Source organism: Colobus angolensis, unplaced genomic scaffold, assembly GCF_000951035.1.
Source record: "Colobus angolensis palliatus isolate OR3802 unplaced genomic scaffold, Cang.pa_1.0 Scaffold84, whole genome shotgun sequence".
NCBI classification, from domain to species: domain Eukaryota; kingdom Metazoa; phylum Chordata; class Mammalia; order Primates; family Cercopithecidae; genus Colobus; species Colobus angolensis.
The window spans coordinates 5220639-5241419 of NW_012122265.1; the positions used below are offsets into that span (position 1 = coordinate 5220639).

At 39.3% G+C, this 20781-nt stretch overlaps 1 pseudogene; it reads right to left on the bottom strand.

The window, feature by feature from the left end:
- Positions 1 to 1489: 1489 nt before the first annotated feature.
- Positions 1490 to 20781, bottom strand: part of LOC105503301 — a 40017-nt pseudogene continuing 20725 nt past the window's right edge.

The window sequence follows — 20781 nt, forward strand, 5'->3', positions numbered from 1 at the left end:
TCGTTGTCATCACCACCCCTTGAGGTTTTTATTTCCTTCTTGTAGTATAAACTATTGCCTGACTTTGGGCCGGGCGTGGTGGCTCACTCCTGTAATCCCGGCACTTTGGGAGGCCATAGGCGGATGGATCAGGAGGTCGGGAGATCGAGACCTTACTGGCTAACACGGTGAAACCTGGTCTCTACTAAAAATACAAAATATTAGCCGGGCGTGGCTAATTCCCGAGCAGCCTCCCAGCTACTCGGGAGGGTGAGCCAGGAGAATGGCATGAACCCGGGAGGCGGAGCTTGCAGTGAGGGGAGATCTCGCCACTGCACTCCAGCCTGGGCGGGAGGGAGGGAGGGAGGGAGGAAGTATTATATAGTTTGACTTATTTTTTAAACGTCAGAGTTTATTTTCTCAAGAAATTGTATGTTCCCACTCTCCACTTCCTCTCTCCCTGCTGAGGAATCTTCTAAAGAAATTCTCAAGCTTGTCCAAGTCACCTTATTTTATTGTTGTTGTTTTTGTTTTAGGCTTTTAGCAGCCGGAAGTCATGGTTTTTAGTTTCTGTCTCCAGTGATGAAAAGAAAAAAGGGATGAGAAAGGGGCTTTACCACCCCAACCACAAATAGATACTAAGAACCCATGTCTATATTCTCTTCCTTGGACACCTAACCAGTTTACTTAACAATATTTGCAGGATTAGTTGGATACAGTGTCCCATGCCTGTAGCCCCACCTACTCCAGAGGCTGAGGTGGAAGGCTCTTTGCAGGGGTTTGAGTTTGGGCTGGGCAATATAAGGAGAACCCCCCTTCCTGCGCATCTCTAATACATAAATAAATAAAGTTTTCGAAGGATTAGTCAATTTACATAGTTATCTGCCCCAAAGTCTTTGCTGTCTCCCTTTGAAACTATAATTTAGAAATCAAACCAAGCAATGCTAATTAAAATGCTATATCTGGATTTTTTTCTTTTACATTAATTTTTATACCTTATCAAAGTAAAACATATTAAAAATTAAAATAGCACTAAAAGGCTTATAATGAAAAACAGTAATCCTTTAACCAGTTTCCTCCTTAACAGTTCCCACCCACCATCCTAATACTATCCCTCTTCCTGGAATCAGCACTTACAAATGATTTAGCTGTTAATTTTGATACTTTCCTCAATATTTTAAAACAATATACTCATATTTGCGATTTATTTTTGCACAGCTTCAGATGATTATTTAATTTGTAAATATTGTACAAATTTTAGTGACTTAAATAGTCTATACAGCCAAATAGAAAATTGCATTAATGATTGCTAGGGCTTGTGATGATATGGGATCAGCGTATAGGGCTCCTTTTCCTTGCTGAGGCTGTAGACTGGACAGTGGCCTGGAATCAACAGGAGTGGGGGTTTACTTGTAAGCCACCAGTATCCTTGGGCAACATTCCCTCTTCCTGAGGTCTTCTGGACTCCAGTCCCTGGGGGACGCCATGGTGCAGGCTGCTCAGCTGGGCCTCAGAAATCCTTCTCCAGGAGCCAGGCTTGAGCTGCTGATCAAAGTCTCCTGGCCGGGCATGGTGGTTCACGCCTGTAATCCCAGCACTTTGGGAGGCCTAGGCGGGTGGATCACAAGGTCAGGAAATCGAGACCATCCTGGCCAACATGGTGAAACCCCGTCTCTACTAAAAATACAAAAATTAACCGGGCATGGCGCCTGCGCCTGTAGTCCCTGCTGCTCAGGAGGCTGAGGCAGGAGAATCCTCGAACCCGGGAGGTGGAGGTGGAGGTTGTAGTGAGCGAAGTTCGAGCCACTGCACTCCAGCCTGGGCAACAGAGTGAGACTCTGTCTCAAAAAAAAAAAAAAGTCTCCCCTGACTTGCAGCATACCTGTCACCTCATTGACCTGGTGCCTGGTGTACCGTACGGGTATGGGTACACAGGAAAGGGTGGATTTTCCAGCAGTGGGCTCAGAAAATCCTCCACGTCCTTCAGCAGCGCCCAGATGTCCCCCTCCACTTTCGGGGTCACAGTCATCTGAAAGTTGCCATGTGCGATGTACTTACAGACAGGGATGTTGTGCATCTGAGGGCACTGCACAAACTAGGGCAGATTGGGTGGGGTTGGGGGGGTTCTCTGAGAGACTGCCAGCCATTGGGGTGGGATAATGTTCATGCCTTGGGGACTTTGGGATCCTAGTGAAGGGTAACAGTCACTCTGCAAACGTGTTTATCCACAGACTTCACAAAGCTGGGATAATCCAGAGGCTCTAGGGTGTGGCTCAGCAGCCATAGCCCACAGCCCTGGTGGAGGCCCGTCCTCCAGCCCTGCAGCATGTTCCGGAACATGGTAGCTGCCCCTTACCCAGCTTATTCTGCTGTCTATTTATTTTTCAATTTAGATGTTAGCTATTGACTTACTTATGGTGTAGGTGATTTAGCTTTTTAAAAAATATTCCTCCGCCCTTTCTTCCCATCACTATAGTTATATCACCTTACTCAGTTTGCCTTTACGTATTATAATTATTAATTATAATTGTTTATATATAATATTAATTATATTATAATAATAATTAATTGTTATATTTGTTCATCACTGAGGCAAGTCATCAAATGTATGCCTCCTTTCTTATATAGTGTTTTGTTCTCTTTGAAGTTCTTTTGTTCCTCATGGTACATGTTTCTACCATTTTCTCCAAGTTGTGTGTGTGAGTGTTGTGTGTTGTATGCTTTTGTGTGCGTGTGTGTGTATTTTGCTCTCTTTTATATTAAAGAGATTTTTGACTCTGTTCATGTTGAAATATGAAGTACCAAAAATATGAATTGAAGCTCTGTGAGTTGTGTTGGGCTCGCCCCATTTGTATTGAGAAACCACTAAATGTCATATGTGGAAGTCTTTGTTTCTGGGATATTCAATTTTTCCAGAAAAGAATCATCTAATTTCCTGCTCATACAAGCCTGCATGTGGGAGTCAGTGAGTGTGTGTGTCTGTGTGTGTGTGATCCTGGCTGTTGGCATTTGGAAGACTGTGTTGGGTGAAGGAAATTATGGATCCCACCATTTGATGTGTGGATTGTCACTTATTTTTAATTTTCAGTTTTTGACCCATGTCTCCCCTCCAGGTCAGAGGTAATTGAGTCCTGTCCACAGACTTTCAACCAAGCCCCTGTTTGAGCTTCAACCGTTGCCAAGATCTGTGTACTCCAGGTCTGTGTACTTCCAGTGAGTGCTGGTGGTCTGAGAGGAAAGTGTCTCTCTCACTTCTGATTGGTACCCATTGGTTCCCAATCCTCCATGCACTACCCATTGAAATTACTGTCTATAAAGGGGAGTCCTATACAAGGAATTAATCAATCATGAATTAAGAATACAATCCAGAAACCATTGAAATGTAGACTTTAAATGGATAAATTGTATGGCATGTGAATTATAGCTTAATGAAGTTATTTGAAAAATGATCCTTACATCAAAAAACTGGAAAACAATTAAAACAAAGTTTTGTGTTTTGTTATTATTATTCTTATTCTTATTATTTTTTTTTGAGACGGAGTCTCGCTCTATCGCCCAGGCTGAGTACAGTGGCGCAATCTCGGCTCACTGCAAGCTCCGCCTCCCAGGTTTACGCCATTCTCCTGCCTCAGCCTCCCCAGTAACTGGGACTACAGGCACCCGCCACATCACCTGGCTAGTTTTTTTGTATTTTTTTAGTAGAGACGGGGTTTCACCGTGTTAGCCAGGATGGTCTCGATCTCCTGACCTCGTGATCCACCCATCTCAGCCTCCCAAAGTGCTGGGATTACAGGCTTGAGCCACCACGCCCGGCCTATTATTTTTTTTTATGGAGTTTCACTCTTGTTGCCCAGGCTGGAGTGCAATGGCATGATCTTGATTCATTGCAACCTCCGCCTCCCAGGTACAAGTGATTCTCCTGCCTCAGCCTTCCAAGTAGCTGGGATTACAAGTGCCCACTACCATGCCTGGCTAATTTTTGTATTTTCAGCAGAGGCAGGGTTTCACCACGTTGGCCAGGCTGGTCTCGAAGCCTCCCAAAGCGCTGGGATTATAGGCATGAGCCAACGCGCCCGGCCAAGAAAGGTTTTTTAATGCACTAAATTGGGAGACTCTATATGTGTGTATATAAAATGTCTATAAAATAATTTAAATTTCTTTGTCATATTGCAGATCAAAAAAGAAAATAGTAAAAGGATTACAGTAGAACAGACAACTTGGGAGCAATAAATAAATAATATAAATACTGGAAACTTTCAAATTTGAACTTCATAATTGAGATGTAAAAGTGTATGAAAATCTGAGAAATAATATGACATATACAGTAATTAAAACCATTAAAGTTCCATTTTCTATAAAAATTACTCTCAGAGGAATCATTCCCAAAGAAATTAAGGATCAAAACCAAAGACCCAACATATACAAAAATAAAAAGGCAACTACTATAATGAGTTGTATTAGTGGCCTATATACACAACAGAAATAAAAGAAACTGATACATTCCAATTTCTGATTAAACTGTGGCTTTAAACAACTATAGGAAACACATTGTAATACGAAACTATGCACACAAAAATATAATAAGATATGAAACCTTGGATGCAGTATAATAAAAATTTCAAGCTGTAAAGCATGTCTGAAAAAGTCTCTCATAAATATATGATTAAAATAAAATTTAGAAAAGTCTTCTCTTTCCAAAGAAAATCAGAAAACAATTCACAGGGAAATAGTGTTTTAAATCCTCAAAAACATTAATTAGGAGAACAGAAGGATCAAAAAAGATAAGTAGCAAAAGGATACTAAAATAATAAGACAATATATCTTAAAGGACAAAAGCATAGGATTTATATACAAAATGATAACTTCAATGCATGTATTATACATTAAGGACTCAATTGATGTTAAAGACTAATTGTTGGTAATGAAGATACAAATAGTTAATCTTACAATTTTAATAATAGACAAGTGGAGGTCTCTGATTTTTCTTACCTTTGCTCTTTAAGAGATGATGGCTCTGCCTGTCTTCATATTACCTTAAGTATATCATCTCGAATCAGGCCAGATCCTGTTTTCCAATCAAAAGTTCTTTTAGTCTGGGGAAATGCTAGATAGTTGTATTAGTTTCCTGTGGCTGCTATAACAAATACCACAAACTGGGTGGCTTAACACTGTATAAATTTATTCTCTCACAGTAGTTGTAGAGGCCATAAGGCCAAATTCAAGGTGTCAGCAGGGACACATACCTCCTGAAGTTTCTAGTTGACAATCTGTCATTTGCTTTTCTAGATTCAGGTGCCCATAGGTGTAGAATAATACCTAAAATTAAGGCCCAATTTTCTGTGCTGTCTTGACATCTATCTGATAGAATTAAGAGAGCCTTGAATGGCCTAACTGCGACCTCCTTTCCCCGTTCTGCTACTGCAGATCAGATTCTCTAGACCAGATAGCCCACCTTATGAAAGGGACCAGGCACAGTGCCTACTTATCCTTGAGTAGTGGGTTTCAGTTCTCTGCCAGCCCATTGAATTATTCAAATAAGCCAGTTATCTCCCCACAGGAACCGTGATGTACTTCATCCTCTTGACATTACAGAGCCTGCCTCCCACTGCCTCTGGTTGCTCATTCTGTTACCAAATGCAATCCCCATGTGACCCTGCATGGCCTGTGATATCCTCTTCCCCAGGCTGTGAGTATATGTGACAAATAAACGCTATTGATCTCATCTCTCCAGTGACGGTTGTCATGTCTTCAGCCATCCTGATAATCTTGGGGTGGGGATCTCTTCCTCACCAATGGGGTAAACAGGAGGCAGTTAAAACAACAGGCATTCCTTGACTTGTCCAACATCACATCAATTTCTGCCTCTGTGGTCACACTGCCTCCTTTTCTCTCCATCCTTTCCTATTCTGTCTGCCTCAAATTTCCCTCTGCCTTTCTCTTATAAAGACATTTTTTCGTTGGATTTAGGGCCTACTTGAATAATCCAGAATGACCCCCTGATCTTAAGATTCTTTCCCAACACTTTGGGAGTCCACAGTAGGAGGATGACTTGAGCCCAGAAGCTCAAGACCAGCCTGGGCAACATGATGAATTTTAAAAAGTAGCTGAACATGGTAGCATGCCTGTAGTCCCAGTTACTCAGGAGGCTGAGGTGGGAGGATCACTTGAGTGCAGGTGTTCGTTACAGAGAGGTATGATTGCACTCCAGCCTGAGTGTCAGAATGAGACCCTGTCACACACACACAAAAGATTTTTAATTACATCTGAAAAGATGCTTTTTCCAACTGAGATAACATTACAGGTTCTGGGGATTAGGATGTGAACATACCTTTTGTGGGCCATCATTCAATCCATTACTAGAGCCCAGGCAAAAAATATGATGTCCCTTCTTTCTTCTTACATTTTGCTCTAGTTATTTTTTAAGCTCATCGTTGTGAAAGAAACATGTTATGATGATTTCCATAAAGCTTTCTGAAGCTGATATTAAAATTTGATGCTTTCTGAAATAAAATGTACGTTATGTGAGTCCCTCATGTTTACTAACAAAAACAGGTTTCAAGCAAAAAGCGAAACATAATCAAATTTTAAGGCTTGCCTAGAACACTGTAATGAGAAAAATTCTGAGTGCATTCCAGCCAATAGGAAAAAATACTATGATTGATTAGCAATGCCTGCCTCAGGTGAAGTAGGGAGCATGGCAGAACACACCATGAATTTGCAATCCCCAAATTTTAATGACCTCAAGCCATAGTCTTGCAAAGCAATTTCTAGGTAAATTTCAGGTTGGCTATAAATTAAGTCATTCTTGTCCCTAAGAAGAATCATTGTATCAGTTAAGGTTTGAACAGAAAGCATAACCACTAACAGATATATTTAAGAAGGAAGATTGTTTAGGAATTTGATCTTACACACTTGTGGGAGCTGTTTGAACAGTTTATGGGAGACTGTTTCTTTTGCCTCTAGAGCTACAGCCTGAATTCAGTGGGGCAGGCAGCGAGCAAGGGCAGAAAAACATGAAGTGGAGGAAGCAGGAACAAACTAGAACCTGAGAGAATAAGCAAAACCGATGAGGACAGACTGAAACCTGCATGTGTCTCTCCCTGATGGCAAGCCTCTAACTGTGATGATAGGATTGTCCTGCAGGAAAACTTGGTGCTTGGAATAGTTAACTTTATGTGTCAACTTGATTGGGTTACTGGGTGCCCAGATTTTTGGTTAAACATTATTTCTGGTGTGTCTGTGTGGGTGTTTCTGGATGAGATTAGTGTTTGAATCAGTAGATAAAGTAAAGCTAATTGCCCTCTCCAATGTAAGTGGACATTATTCAATCAGTTGAGGGCCTGAAGAGAAGTAAAAGGTGAAGGAAGGGAGAATTTTCTCTCTCAGCCTGAATGCTTGACCTGGAACATTGATCTTTTCCCCTCAGATTAGAACTCCCATCATTGGTTCTTCTGGTTCTCAGGCCTTCAGAGTTGAACTAGAAGTATAGCTCTATGTCTTTCCTGTGTCTCCAGCTTGCAGACAGCAGATCATAGGATTTAGTCATCATAATTGCATGAGACAGTTCCTCACTCAATTATCTATCTATCTATCTATCTATCTATCTATCTATCTATCTATCTATCTATTCCATTGATTATGTTTCTCTGGAGAACCCTGACTAATACAGTAAAGGAGCTAAACACGTACCTGACTCAGTATCTAAAGAAGTTGATGGAAGAGATCCAGTGGATCTGGGGAGAGCTGCAGGACCAGTTACTGCCTTGCCATTAAGATGAGCCATCAGATCATAGTATGTGTGAGCTGCAATGATGCTTCATGCCCTGCTTTGACCTGAGCATAAAAAGAATGTGGTTGCTACTCTACTTCCCTTTTCTAAATCTCATGCAAAACATTTTTGGTAGCCCACACTAGCTTGGATCTGTGTAGGAATGGGAATTCTTAGAAATGTTGTTCCAGCTTAACTAAATTGGCTCAATACAAATTCATCACAAACATAACAATTATAACATTAGCAGGGTTGTCTCTTATGACTGTTGGTGAAGCAGAATGTTTTCTTACCTTTTCTTATGTGTTATCTTTGTTTCCTTCTTCTCACATGTGGCAGCCAGATAGGTGTACTGCTTGGTTCATCCTTTAAGAAAAATTGCCATTCAGCTGTGAGAAGGACAGTCAAATGACAGATTCTAGCAGCAGGATCTTTGAGATCTACTGCAGCTTTTAAGTAGAGCCCACTTTCTTCCCATCCAATGACTGAGGACAGAAGGTACTAGGGCCTGGTTGTTTCTACCCAGCTGACACTTGGTGATGGTGTTTGTTTACTAAAGCTGTGTATTAGTCCATTCTCACACGCTAATAAAGACATATCAGAGACTAGGTAATTTATAAAGGAAACAGGTTTAATTGATTTATAGTTCTGTAGGGCTGGGGAGGCTTCAGGAAGCTTACAATCATGGCGGAAGAGAAGCAAACACATCCTTCTTCACAGGGCAGCAACAAGAAGTGCTGAGCAAAAGGGGGGAAAGCCCCTTATAAAACCATCAGATCTCGTAAGAACTCACTATCTTGAGAACAACATGAGAGTAACTGCCCCCATGATTAAATTGCCTCCCACTGGGTCCCTCCCACAACACGTGAGGATTATGGGAATCACACATCAAGATGAGATTTGGGAGGGGACACAACTGAATTATATCAGGCTGCCATAATAAATACCACAGGCTGCCAGGCTGTTGGCATAATTCCCTCTTCTTTTGGAGAGGCCAATCTTTTTCTCTTAAAGCTTTCAGCTGATGGGATGCAGCTCACTTACCTTATGAACAATCTGCTTTACTCTCAAAGTCTGCTGATGGAAGTGTTAATCTCATTTTAAAAATACCTTCACAGAAACATCTAGAAAAATGTTTAACCAAATACCTGGATACCAAGGCCTAACTAAATTGACACAAAAAATCAATTATCATAGTGATATTTGCTTCAGAGCTCCTCATGGGATTGGCTGAGACTGTCATATTTGCATAGCAATCTGGGGGTCTCCCTGAACAGTTTTGGTTCAGGGTTTGGCATAAGTTGAACCTTGAAAAAGAAGCTGGAGTCTGCAAGGTAAATAAGGCTGAGATAAATCATTCTAGTCAAAAAACAAAACAAACAAACAAAAAAAGGAAAAAACCCACAAAAAAAAAAAAACAAAAAAAATCTCTATTTTTCCTGGCATGGAGTCTGACAGAAAATGGAAAGTAACTTGGTAAAAGAGATCAGATAATAAAGTACTTCACAAATTACCTAATATGTCAGCTTTTTTGGCTTTTACAGAAACTAGTTAATGATAGCAGTGCTAAATACTATTAAAAGCTCTATAGTTGCATGTTTAACTTATACACCTTGTATACGAATTACATCTTCTATTGCTTTTATTGCTGTTTTAATTGCTAAGAACATTAACTTTTTTGTTTTTTAAAGAAAACTAACTTTCTTACAAGCATGATTTCACCCAAGGCAATTCCCACAAGAAACTGCCAATAGGGAAAAGAAGGAGAGTAGCATGAAGCAGGGAGAGAATTGTCAGAGGTAGTTAATTAAATGAACTTTATAGTGTACACATGATCCTCAGTACAGAAAGCGGACACACTAAGACCTCCTATACATAATGGAATGTTGAGTGTTATTCAGAAAAATCTCATGTTTATGGTTCAATTTTTATAGTCTATGAACCTGAGGAGTATGTTTCTAAAAAGAGAAAATAGTATACAGCATACCACATTGATATGCTGTCAGTCTCTGAACTTCAGCTCCCTCCTTCTTTTCTCCCTTCCTTCATTCCATAAGCATTTACCAAGTAGTAACAATCTGCCAGGTACAGCCTGTAGCCCAGAATAGGAAAGGGCGAAATAAAGGAGTGAATAAGAAAACATGAAGAGGTATTCCTCTTTTAGTTATACAAGTGACTAAACCTGAAGTAATATAGAAATCTATAGAAAATCTGGTCTACAATCCTAAAACAAATGTAACTATCAACTAAATAGTAATATGTAAGTTTGCTAACTGAAAAGTGACTCTTTTTTTGTTTTTTGTTTTTTTGGGACGGAGTCTCGCTCTGTCGCCCAGGCTGGAGTGCAGTGGCCAGATCTCAGCTCACTGCAAGCTCTGCCTCCCGGGTTTACACCATTCTCCTGCCTCAGCCTCCCGAGTAGCTGGGACTACAGGCACCCGCCACCTCCCCCGGCTAGTTTTTTGTATTTTTTAGTAGAGACGGGGTTTCACCATGTTAGCCAGGATGGTCTCGATCTCCTGACCTCGTGATCCGCCCGTCTCGGCCTCCCAAAGTGCTGGGATTACAGGCTTGAGCCACCGCACCCGGCCAAAGGTGACTCTTAAAGATTTGGAATCTTCATGTACACACTTTCTGGAGAATTTAATGAGTTTTACAAAGAAATAAAATTTCAAGGAAAGTTCATATGTGACATATTCTAGCTAAATTGTCAGAATGTGGACCGTTTTCTTAGTGCTGACATCATCATTGTTGCTTTGTCTTTAGTAATCATCATTCTTTTATCTCTTATGAAATAGATATTGTTGCTTCATTAAATCAGTACAAATAAAATTTATTCCAGATATGTCCAACTATGAGGCGGAATAGTGTCATTCTTAGTAATTTAACTCAGGTTCATCAATAGATAAATAGATACATTGTTTTTCTTTTTTCTTTAGATTCAAGTATCAGTTTATAATAATAACATTTAGTTTAGTAAGTCACACAATTGCCAACGAGGCTCACCAACTTAATTATTCATATGGGATACTATTTATGACTACATAACAAATATTTATTATCTCACACTTTCTATGGGTCAGGAATCTGGGCAAGGCTTGTCTGTGTGCCTCTGATTCAGGGGTCCCTCAAAAGGCTGCAATCAAGGTCTTGGTCAGGGCTGCAGTCAGATCAAGGCTATGTTGGGCTTCCAGATTTACTCACAAGGCTGTTAGCTGACGACATTAGTTCTTTGCCACCTCAGCCTCTCACGTGATGGCAAATTTTGCTTTCTTTGCAAATTTCCTGCTTTCCCCAGAGTGAGAGGAGTGAGAGAGAAAGAGAAAGAGAGAAAATAACAGTCTTTTTGTAACCTAATTCTCAGGAGTGACATCCCAGAACTTTTGCCATCTTCTATTTATTAGAAGGAGGTTGTTAGGCCCAGTCCACACTCAACGAGAGGAGATTGCACAGGTTGTAAATACCTGGAGGCTGGCCTCATGGGGGGCACTTTACAGGCTGCCTACCAAGTATGATAAAGCCAGTTTTCTTTACATTTTATGCTTTCAAATGGTAAGGTCAGACTGCATTATTTCATGATTGTGATAATGGCTTTTTAAATTGAGTCTTATGTTCCAACAGCACTGATAAACATTTCTGCTTGAGCCCTAGCCCTGGGAATGTGGGTTGTTAGCTTTTAGAGATAGGGGATGGTGAATGATGCTATTTCTCACAGTTTGTCCTTTCCTTCCCACTCTTGTCATGTTCACTGTGGGAGAAGTATATGATGCCATCTCGCTAACTTTAGGTTTGGTCACGTGACTTGCTTTAACCAATGGGACTTGGGGGGAAGGAACACTGTTCCAGTTCTGAGCAGAAGTTTTAAAAGGCATGCTGTGTTCCCACTTATCCCCTTGTATCCCTGCCTTTTAATATGAAAAACACAGAATGAGAGACACAGAGCACAGACCTCAACCAGAGCCATGCCTAAGCCAGATATGTCATATTTATGCCGCATATCAGAAGGCAGAAATATCTATTCATTGTTGTAAGCCTCGGAGGTTTGGGGAAATGCTTCACTGCTGCAGCAAAAGTTGGTGAAAATGGAGACAGCAGGTATGATAGAGTAAGTGAACATCCCAAAGAGTGTCTACTACTTCCAGTGTTCTGTTTCTAGATCCCACTGAGACTGATTAAAGCCTAGTCCCCATAACTATTTGTATTGGATGATGCTGTGTTTCAAGAGTTTCAGTCCCCAAAGCTTGCTGTATAACTTTGGCACAATCCTCAGGGCCCTCAGTAAAGACTTATAAACTGTAAATATATATATATATATATTTTTAAATCAGTGATTTCAAGGTACTGTGTTTAAAACTGGGCAAATGTTCAGTTTTCTAAAATTTTAGATAGTATATTTTGCCTCTCTTAAAAACTTTTGTTTGGTTTATTTTGTGATCTAGATATTGTCATTGAATCCAAATAGTGAAAGAGGAAACTTTTAAAATGAAATAATATGCATGCTGGCTATTATTAACTCAGCAGGGTAGCTGTTTACATAGTCAAGTGATTGTGCTATATCCTTGAACACAGAGGGAAAATCATGAAAGGGATTGGGTAAACAACATGTTGCCTCTAAAGATCTCTGGAAATACTGGTGTAAATCAAGCGATTATAGTCTCTGTCTGAAAAAACAAACGTTGAAGAGATTAGGAGACACTCATTCTTGTGGTTAATTTTTAAAACATTTTTTGTTTCATTTATTTGTTTTTTAACTCTTTGCCTGCATATGTGAAGAAAAGCCAAGGGCTGCAAAATTGTTTCATACCACCAGATCAGAAATCATCTCGAATAGAGCATTGGGTTATCCAGTTACATCTTGCATGCGTGTATGTGTATGTGTAATCTAAACCTGCATTATCCAGAGTGATTGCCAGGGCTTCCAAATTCAGTTATTGATAGCTCAGCCTTCTGTTCTGTAACCTAAGAGTCTAATAGCTATATAATATATAATTCAGGGACCAAAAAAGGTGATATATTCAAAATCACATTAGGAAATACAATTATGCACCTGATAAATTAAAACCTTAGGTTAGATTATCATTGAATCATGTAACAGATCAATTTCCACATAATTTTCTAAAGTTGTGATGCTCTGTGAACCTGCTCTCCCCAAATGACTTCAATTATTTCTCTATAAAATGTTTTATTTTTGTATTAAAAGAATAATTTGGACCAATACAGTTAATTTAATCTTCCATTTCTTTCCCTGTTCCTTCTCTGCCCCTTCTATTTCATTTCTGCCCCACTGTTATCATCCTACTTACAATCTAGTGCCTGAACTACAGCATAGGTTTCCAGCCAGCCTTGCCTTTCTCAGGCTCATTTCCCTTCAGTTCATTTCCTAGCGAGATACCACATCTCCCCAAGAACTTCAAAATGAGGGAAACTCTTGCCCATTATAAAAAAGTCATGCTCACACTGCATGAGTAGGAGCAGAGACAGACATCATGGATTAAAAGCAGGATTGCTCCAAGGCCTGTGGGAAGCCTCTCCTATGGAGCCTCTTAGAATACATTAAATTATCCAAAGAAAGGTGAAATATAGAACAAGGTCGTGTCAAACTGACAAGGGCTGGTCGTCTCTAGAGGTTCAAAAGGGAGAGTTCCAGAGGCCATTGAATAAGAGCCCTTCCGAGACTTATCTTTGGACCAATTCAAAGTGATAGTTCTGCTGGGGAGCTCTTGAAAGCTACCTAGCTCATATCAATACCTGATCTCTACCTGAAGAAATTCAGATTTAATTCACCTGGGGTGGCACCCAGCCTTGGTGTTTTTAAAATACTCTCCAGGAGATTCTAATCCAGGCTGAGAATCTCTGGTAAACTCTAAATTCCTATTGTAAAACAGGCCAGCAGGCTATCTCAGTTTCATGTCTGCCAGTAGCTCCAAAGCCAAGGAACAATTCATCCTGATTCCATGTTGACTGGGCAATCCCCTGATTTCTCTGAGCCTGGCTATAGAAAGAGTTTACATTCATGAGAGAAACTAAGCTTGAGTCCTTATGATGGTTCTCTTGTACATTCTAAAAGAGCTTCTTGTCATGATTTTCCATTCTATTCATGGAAAGAATATGTTATTAACAGAATTTCCAGTCTATGTGACAGTGATATTTCTCACAGTAAATAAGTAAATTGGAATTTTTGTGTTTATTTTGATCTCCTGTGAGTTTTGGTTTCATTTTTTGGCCTTTCACTCCTTAATGGAAACAAGGTATTTGCCAGGAGCCTTCAAAGTAGAAAATTCAGAAAGTAGAAGCTTTAGTGACTTTCCTTAGAGATTCTGCTATACCACTGTCATCTGCTCCCAGTGTCTGTACCTTGCAACTAAATGAAATCTTTCATTTTTTTTTTTTTTTTTTTTTGAGATGGAGTCTTGCTCTGTCGCCCAGTCTGGAGTGCAGTGGCGTAATCCTGGCTCACTGCAACCTCCGCCTCCCAGGTTCAAGTGATTCTCCTGCCTCAGCCTCCTGAGTAGCTGGGATTACAGACGCCTGCCACCACACCGGGCTACTTTTTGTATTTTTAGTAGAGACAGAGTTTCACCATGTTGGCCAGGCTGGCCACAAACTCCTGACCTCAAGTGATCTGCCCACACTGGCCTCCTGAAGTGCTGGGATTACAGGCATGAGTCACCACGCCCGGCCTAAATGAAATCCTTCTAAAGTGAAGTTCAGATCACATTACAGTTCTTCGCAAAAACTTCCAGGACTTCCTCACTGCCTTCTGTTTCAATCTGCCTTTCCTCTCTCAGTGCTTCCATTAAGAACTCAACTCTATACCACAGGCAAACTGATGCATATAAACTTCGTTTTCCTGCCTCTTAATTTTAAGTTGAAACTAGTCCCTTCATTTTTCACCTCCACACTCTTATTAATCCCTACCATTTGTCCTGGTGGATTCAATTGACTTTTAAAATATGATTTCATCTATGCTGCCTACCTCCCTCACCCCAGTCATAAACGAACTATTTCTTCTATACATGCTTCATTGGTACAATTCCAACCCATTTCTTCAGTCTAGAACTCTCTCCTTGCCCTCCCTACTTCCACTCATATTATATTCAAGTTTGAACTTAGATCTTTTCCCTATGGAGGCCTTTCCTGACTCCTAGACTTCAGTGAGATTCCTGATGTATGTCTCCAATGATGCTCTGTACTCCTCAGTCGAAGCAGTCACCACATTCAATTACTTGCACAGAGGCTATGATCCCTGCTCATCTCTGAATTCCATAAACGTAAGGACAAGTCCATCTTATTCACTGTTGAATATTAAGCCTCTAGCCTAGAATCTGGCACACAGTGGATGGTAAGTTTGTATTTGCCAACTGGATGTTGAATGAATTCAATTTCAATTCAATGAATTTTATTAAGCTCCTGTAATGTGCCAGGCACTGTTCTAGGTGCTTGAGAGAACAGTGAATAAAGAAGAGAAAGATCACTTTCCCTTATGGAGTTCAGATTCTAGCAGAGAGAGACAGATGATAAAGATGATAAATCAATGGTATAGTATGTTAAAAAGTCCTATGTACTGTAGAAAAATGAAAAAGAAAAGCATTAAACCTGAAGTGCACAATTTGCAGTATTAAATAAGGTGGTCAGGGTGAGTCCTGTTGCAATGGTGATATTTCAGCAAAGATTTGAAGGAGCTGAGGGAGTCAGTCATGTGGACATCTGGAAGGAGAGTGTTCCATGTGGAGGAACAGCCAGTGCAAAGCCCTGAGATAAGAACATTCTTTGTGTTTGGGAGAAATAGCAGCAGACAGTGTGCCTAGAGCAGAGTGAGCAAGGAAGAGAATGATAGGAGGGGAGGTCACATCATCTGGGGCCCTTCTGGATGTTTGTAAGGACTTTGGCTTTTATGTGGAGTGAAAAGGGAAGTAATTTCAGGACTCTGAATAAAAAATGACAAGATCTGACTTGATCTGACTTATGTTTTAAAAGAATTACAGCTTGGTTGATCCTAGAGTCCAAAGGAGAGGGTCAAAGGTATAAGTACAGAAAACAGCTAAAAGGTACGGGAATCTGACAGGACCAGGGTAGGTGGACCAGAGTGGTAGCAGAGGAGATGCTGAGAAGTAGTCAAATTTTGCTTTTTTTTTTTTTTTTTTTTTTGAGATGGAGTCTTGCTCTGTCATGCAGGTTGGAGTGCAGTGGCATTATCTGATGGTTCACTGCAACCTCTGCCTCCTGGGTTCAAGAGATTCTCCTGCCTACAGGTGTGTGACACCACACCTGGCTAATTTTTGTATTTTTAGTAGAGACAGGGTTTCACCACGTTAGCCAGGCTGGTCTCAAACTCCTGACCTCAGGCAATCCGCACGCCTTGGCCTCCCAAAGTTCTGGGATTACAGGCATGAGCCACTGCTCCTGGTCAAATTTTGCATTTTTTAAAAGGTAGAGCCAATAAGAGTTTCTGACAGATTGCATATAGGATGTGAGAGAAAGAGGGGAACCACAGGTGACTCCAAGGTTTTTATCATGAGCATATGGAACAAAAGAGTTGACATAAACTGAGAAGGAAAGTTGTGGATTGATGGTTTTGGGGGAAGTGGGAATCAGGAGTTCAGTTTTGGACATGTTGAATAAACGATGTTTATTAGACATTCAAGTGGGGATGTGCAGAACCCAGTTGGACATATGAATTTCAAGTTCAGAAAAGAGGCCTAAGTTGAGATAAATTTGAGAGTCATCAAGAAAAGCATGAACATAGTATTTAGAGTAATAAGCCTAGATAAGATCATCAAGGGGGTGAGGAAAGAAGAGGACCAATGACCAAGTTCCGGGACCTCTCACATAAAGAAATCTAAGAGAAGAGGATGAACCAATAAAGGATATAAAAACAGTCCAGAATGAGAGAGGAGGAAACCCGAGACTGCATTGTCCTGGAAGCCAGAGGAAGTCAGTATTTCCAGGAGAATGATAGATTGTGACAAATGCTGCTAATAGGTCACATAAGGACTGAGAACTGGCCATTAGATTTAGTAACTGGTCATTAGTGAGCTTTATGGAAACGGTTTTGGAGGACTGGTGGAGGTAAGAGCCTGTTTAGAGTAAAGAGAAAATGGAAGGAGATGAATTTGAAGATGAATGAATGCGTGAAGACCTATGACCTTTATCTCATTCTACCTTTTGTTATCATTATGTTTTCATTTTGTCTCTTTTTCTAGATTATAAACCCCTTGAAACAGAAAGAGGCTGTATCTATGACAACTACATAGCTGTCATGGAACCTGGCACAGTGCTAGCACACAGCAGAGATCAATACATGTTGCTTGACTGACTAACAAAAAAGTGAACATTAAATGAAGACAGTCAGGTGAAATTAAGTTCCTCCTTATCCTTTTGGTGTTCATTCTTATTCTTTATAATTCTATTCTCCCCACCCAGGCTCCCAGGTACTCCAAATCTGCTTGATAATTTACCTACATTGAGCCTATTCCTTCAGGAAGGTGATGGGAGTAACAACAGAACAGCTAATCTCGTAAGAGAACTCCAACTCAGGAAACTATCATTTGATGACAACTTCTATTGAGTAACATCCACCTCAGAAAGGTACCTATTCTGATGCTGGGTAGTAAAGGCCAATAGAAGCCAGATCTCACAATACAGTGAAAAGAATTTGAAATATGAAAGTGTGTTGTTTTCCTTCATTTAATCTGAATTACACACATCCAACAGCGAATATTAATCCACTGTTTCTAACGGAATAGGAAAACAGTCTAAAATAAATCAAAGTACCACAGAGCTGTTCTTAATTGCCTTCTCATAGTATTAGCTTTTAAAGTTGTAAAATAGTATTATATATTTTTTTCAAATGAAGCATGGACTTGTCTGTCTAATGATTTAATGTACTTTCTTCAAATTAGTTTCTGTAATGGGTTAATTTTAGGCTGTCATACATTCTTAAGTTAATTTTGGAATATAGGATTTGAATTGCTAAATTTTATTCATTCATTTATTTAAGAAATATTTATATATGTTAGACACTGTGGTCTTAAACATAACAACAAAATTACATTTAAAGCAAAGACCAGATAAGATCACTTTGTTACCCGTTGGGAGAGATGGGTTAAAACTACGTTTCCTCTTATTTCTTTTCTAATCTCTCCTTTGCAGTTAAGAATTTTAACTATGATACTCAAACATTTATACAAATATATTTCAGTAATTTAACTCTTAAATAGGAGCAACATGTTATTTCAAATGAGAACATTAAGGTACAAAGAAGGAAACTGACTTAGTTCATGTTATTTGACAACCAATGTGCAAGCAACAGAATTATCCAGGCATAAAGTCTGAAAGCAGCTTGATAAATACTTTCCACCAGGATGAAGACAAGATCTATATAAATTCAATCAAGCAAATTATTTCCACAGGGAGAATGCACACAGGAAGGGTACTGGGAACATTTTTGTCATCTAGGTATCTTATTTTTCCAGATAATTAGCAAAAAAGGACAACATATTTTTTTTTCTTGTTCTACAAAGGCTGCCCAGAAGCCAAAGATAAACGTTTGGGGTGACAGGTTTCAGTAAGGAGAATGGAGCTATGATCTGTCAACAATATGGTCATCAAAGAATAAGAGTGTATACATTATATATTTGTTCATATTTGAATCAAAGGAAACTGGAAAAAAATGAAGAAGTGAATCATAGGTACTGAGTTTATTCAGGAAACAAAGGGTAATCAGCTCAGTAAAGTATAATAGTCATAGCTCAGCTCATCCCTGAAACTCCATGTGATCCAGGCTAAGCGGCACCAGCTGTAGCAATTCAAGCTCGCTCTTGTATTATTCAGGCAATTTTGCAATAAGATAAAGAGTTAAAATAAGCTAGCCTTTTCCATTTCCCTTTGCTCCCCTTCCCCCACAATCAAGCTATCAGAACAGCAAAATAAAACCAAAACAGTCTCTATAAGAACACTTTATGAGTTTCCTCTCTGTCATTATTCTCTTTTGGCTGAGCAACCTTTTTTTTTTTTTTTTGACTACAGAGTATTTATCTTCCTTGCAATTCCTGTATTCATGGCCTTTTGCCATCCACTGTGGTAATAATTTAGCTGGATAAAAGGTACAGACAAGGTCCATTTGGAAAGTCAATTTGTAATTTTTGTGTTTTAAACTTTCTTCTCATCCCCTAAATTCATTTCAGATAGAGTAAAAGACTGACTAATAGAATACTAAAGCTTAGAAATCAGAATAAAATATAATTTAACAGCTTGCAGACTATGAAAAGATCTTTTTATAAATTACAAGCTTAGGAACAATAGATAAAATAATAATGGAACGTACCAACAGATTTGAATGCCTACAAATAACAACATTTGCACATAGAAACAAAAAAGAGTTAAAGTCTCTATTTTATAGAGAGCTCCTGGAGGAGAATCCTTTCACTGTGGCATCACCAGATCTTTTATTATTGCTCTTATCATATATAAAGACCTTTTCTAATGCACTTTACAAGAAAATCCTCAGTACCAATCAAAATAAATGAATAAAATTTAAATCAAAATAAATTACAGAAGATCAAATAAATGAGAAAAATTGCTAAACTTTAAATAGCTAATGGGCAAATGCCATAAATAGTCAATTCTCATGAGCATTAAGCCAATTACTTAGTAAACGTGGGAAAATACTTCAACCTCATTAGAGAACAAAGAAAGGCAAATCAACCAGTGAGGTGCACTTTTTCTTTCTATTGAATTAGTGAAATATATGATTACACAAATGGCTGGTAAGAATACAAAATAGTGGATACTATGATACATTCTAGTGACTGCAAAAATGACTTCAATGTTTTTGAACTCTATGATGGCACTGTGGATAGAAAAGCTAGAAAAATGTCCTGTGTCTGCTTTCTGCCAAGATGACAGACTAGCCTGGGTTGTAGACTCCTACCCCAACAGCAACGCTGAAATAACTGTAAATGTTACAGGGAGGCATGGATTCCAGAAACCAGTACCAATAACCATCAGTGAAAAATATCTGGGAAGATTAAATCTGTCCTAAACATTATGAGGGGTTGGATGGTGCAATCTGGTGTGGAGAGTGGCTGTCTTTGGCAAAGAGAGGATAGGTAGAAGAAAGTTTTATAAATTCTGCAATGTCTCTGTTTTGGTTTGTCTTCAAACAATCATTATCTGCCCTTTCACCTCCGACACTAGAGCCCTGAAGGCAAAATCAGAGCAGCATTAAAGTCTTGCTGGGGAAGGGTGTTCATGAAAACAGACCAGTGTCAGTCTTTCAGCCTTACTCTTTGAAACCCTTAGGCCTAGGATTTCAACCTAGTCTATTCCAAATGCTACTCTTCCCTAAGGGTCAAAGGGAAAGACTGGGAGTAGCAGCAGGAGATCAGCAGCGGTTCTTTTGTGCCCGAGGCTCTGCATCCTTGACTCATCTTCTCTCTTATCCTTAAACACACCTGGACTGATATAGACTTTGGGTGTTCTCTGGTGCATATTACTGGAGAGAATAGCTGATACCTTCAGGGGAACATAAGCTCAAAGGCCAAAATAACTAACAGCTGAATAATTCGACTGTCTCAAAAAAAATCCCATAAACTGAACATTACTTATCATCTGAGTTAGAAATATTAAAACAGAAATCTTGAGAATTTAATATAGTATGTGATAGATACAGAGATACATTGCTAAGGAGCAAGATACTGAAGTAAAAAATCAGAAGAACTCTTCCAGAAAGCAGCAAGAAATGATAAAAAAAAAAACAGAAAAGGAAACTGAGCCATTTAGAAGGGCAGGAATCCAACATTCAGATAATGGGAGACTCCAAAGGAGAAAACAATAAAGATGAAGAGGAGAAATATTTAAGAAATAATTTTGGATAAAGTTTTTAAAAAGATGAAAGACTTCAGATGGAAAAGAGAAATAAAGAAATATCCAGAGATGATAATGAAGTTTAAGAATATCAAAGACAAAAACTATAAAAGCAAAGAATAGATCAACAGAAAGGAATAAAAATAACACATCAGATTTTTAAAATA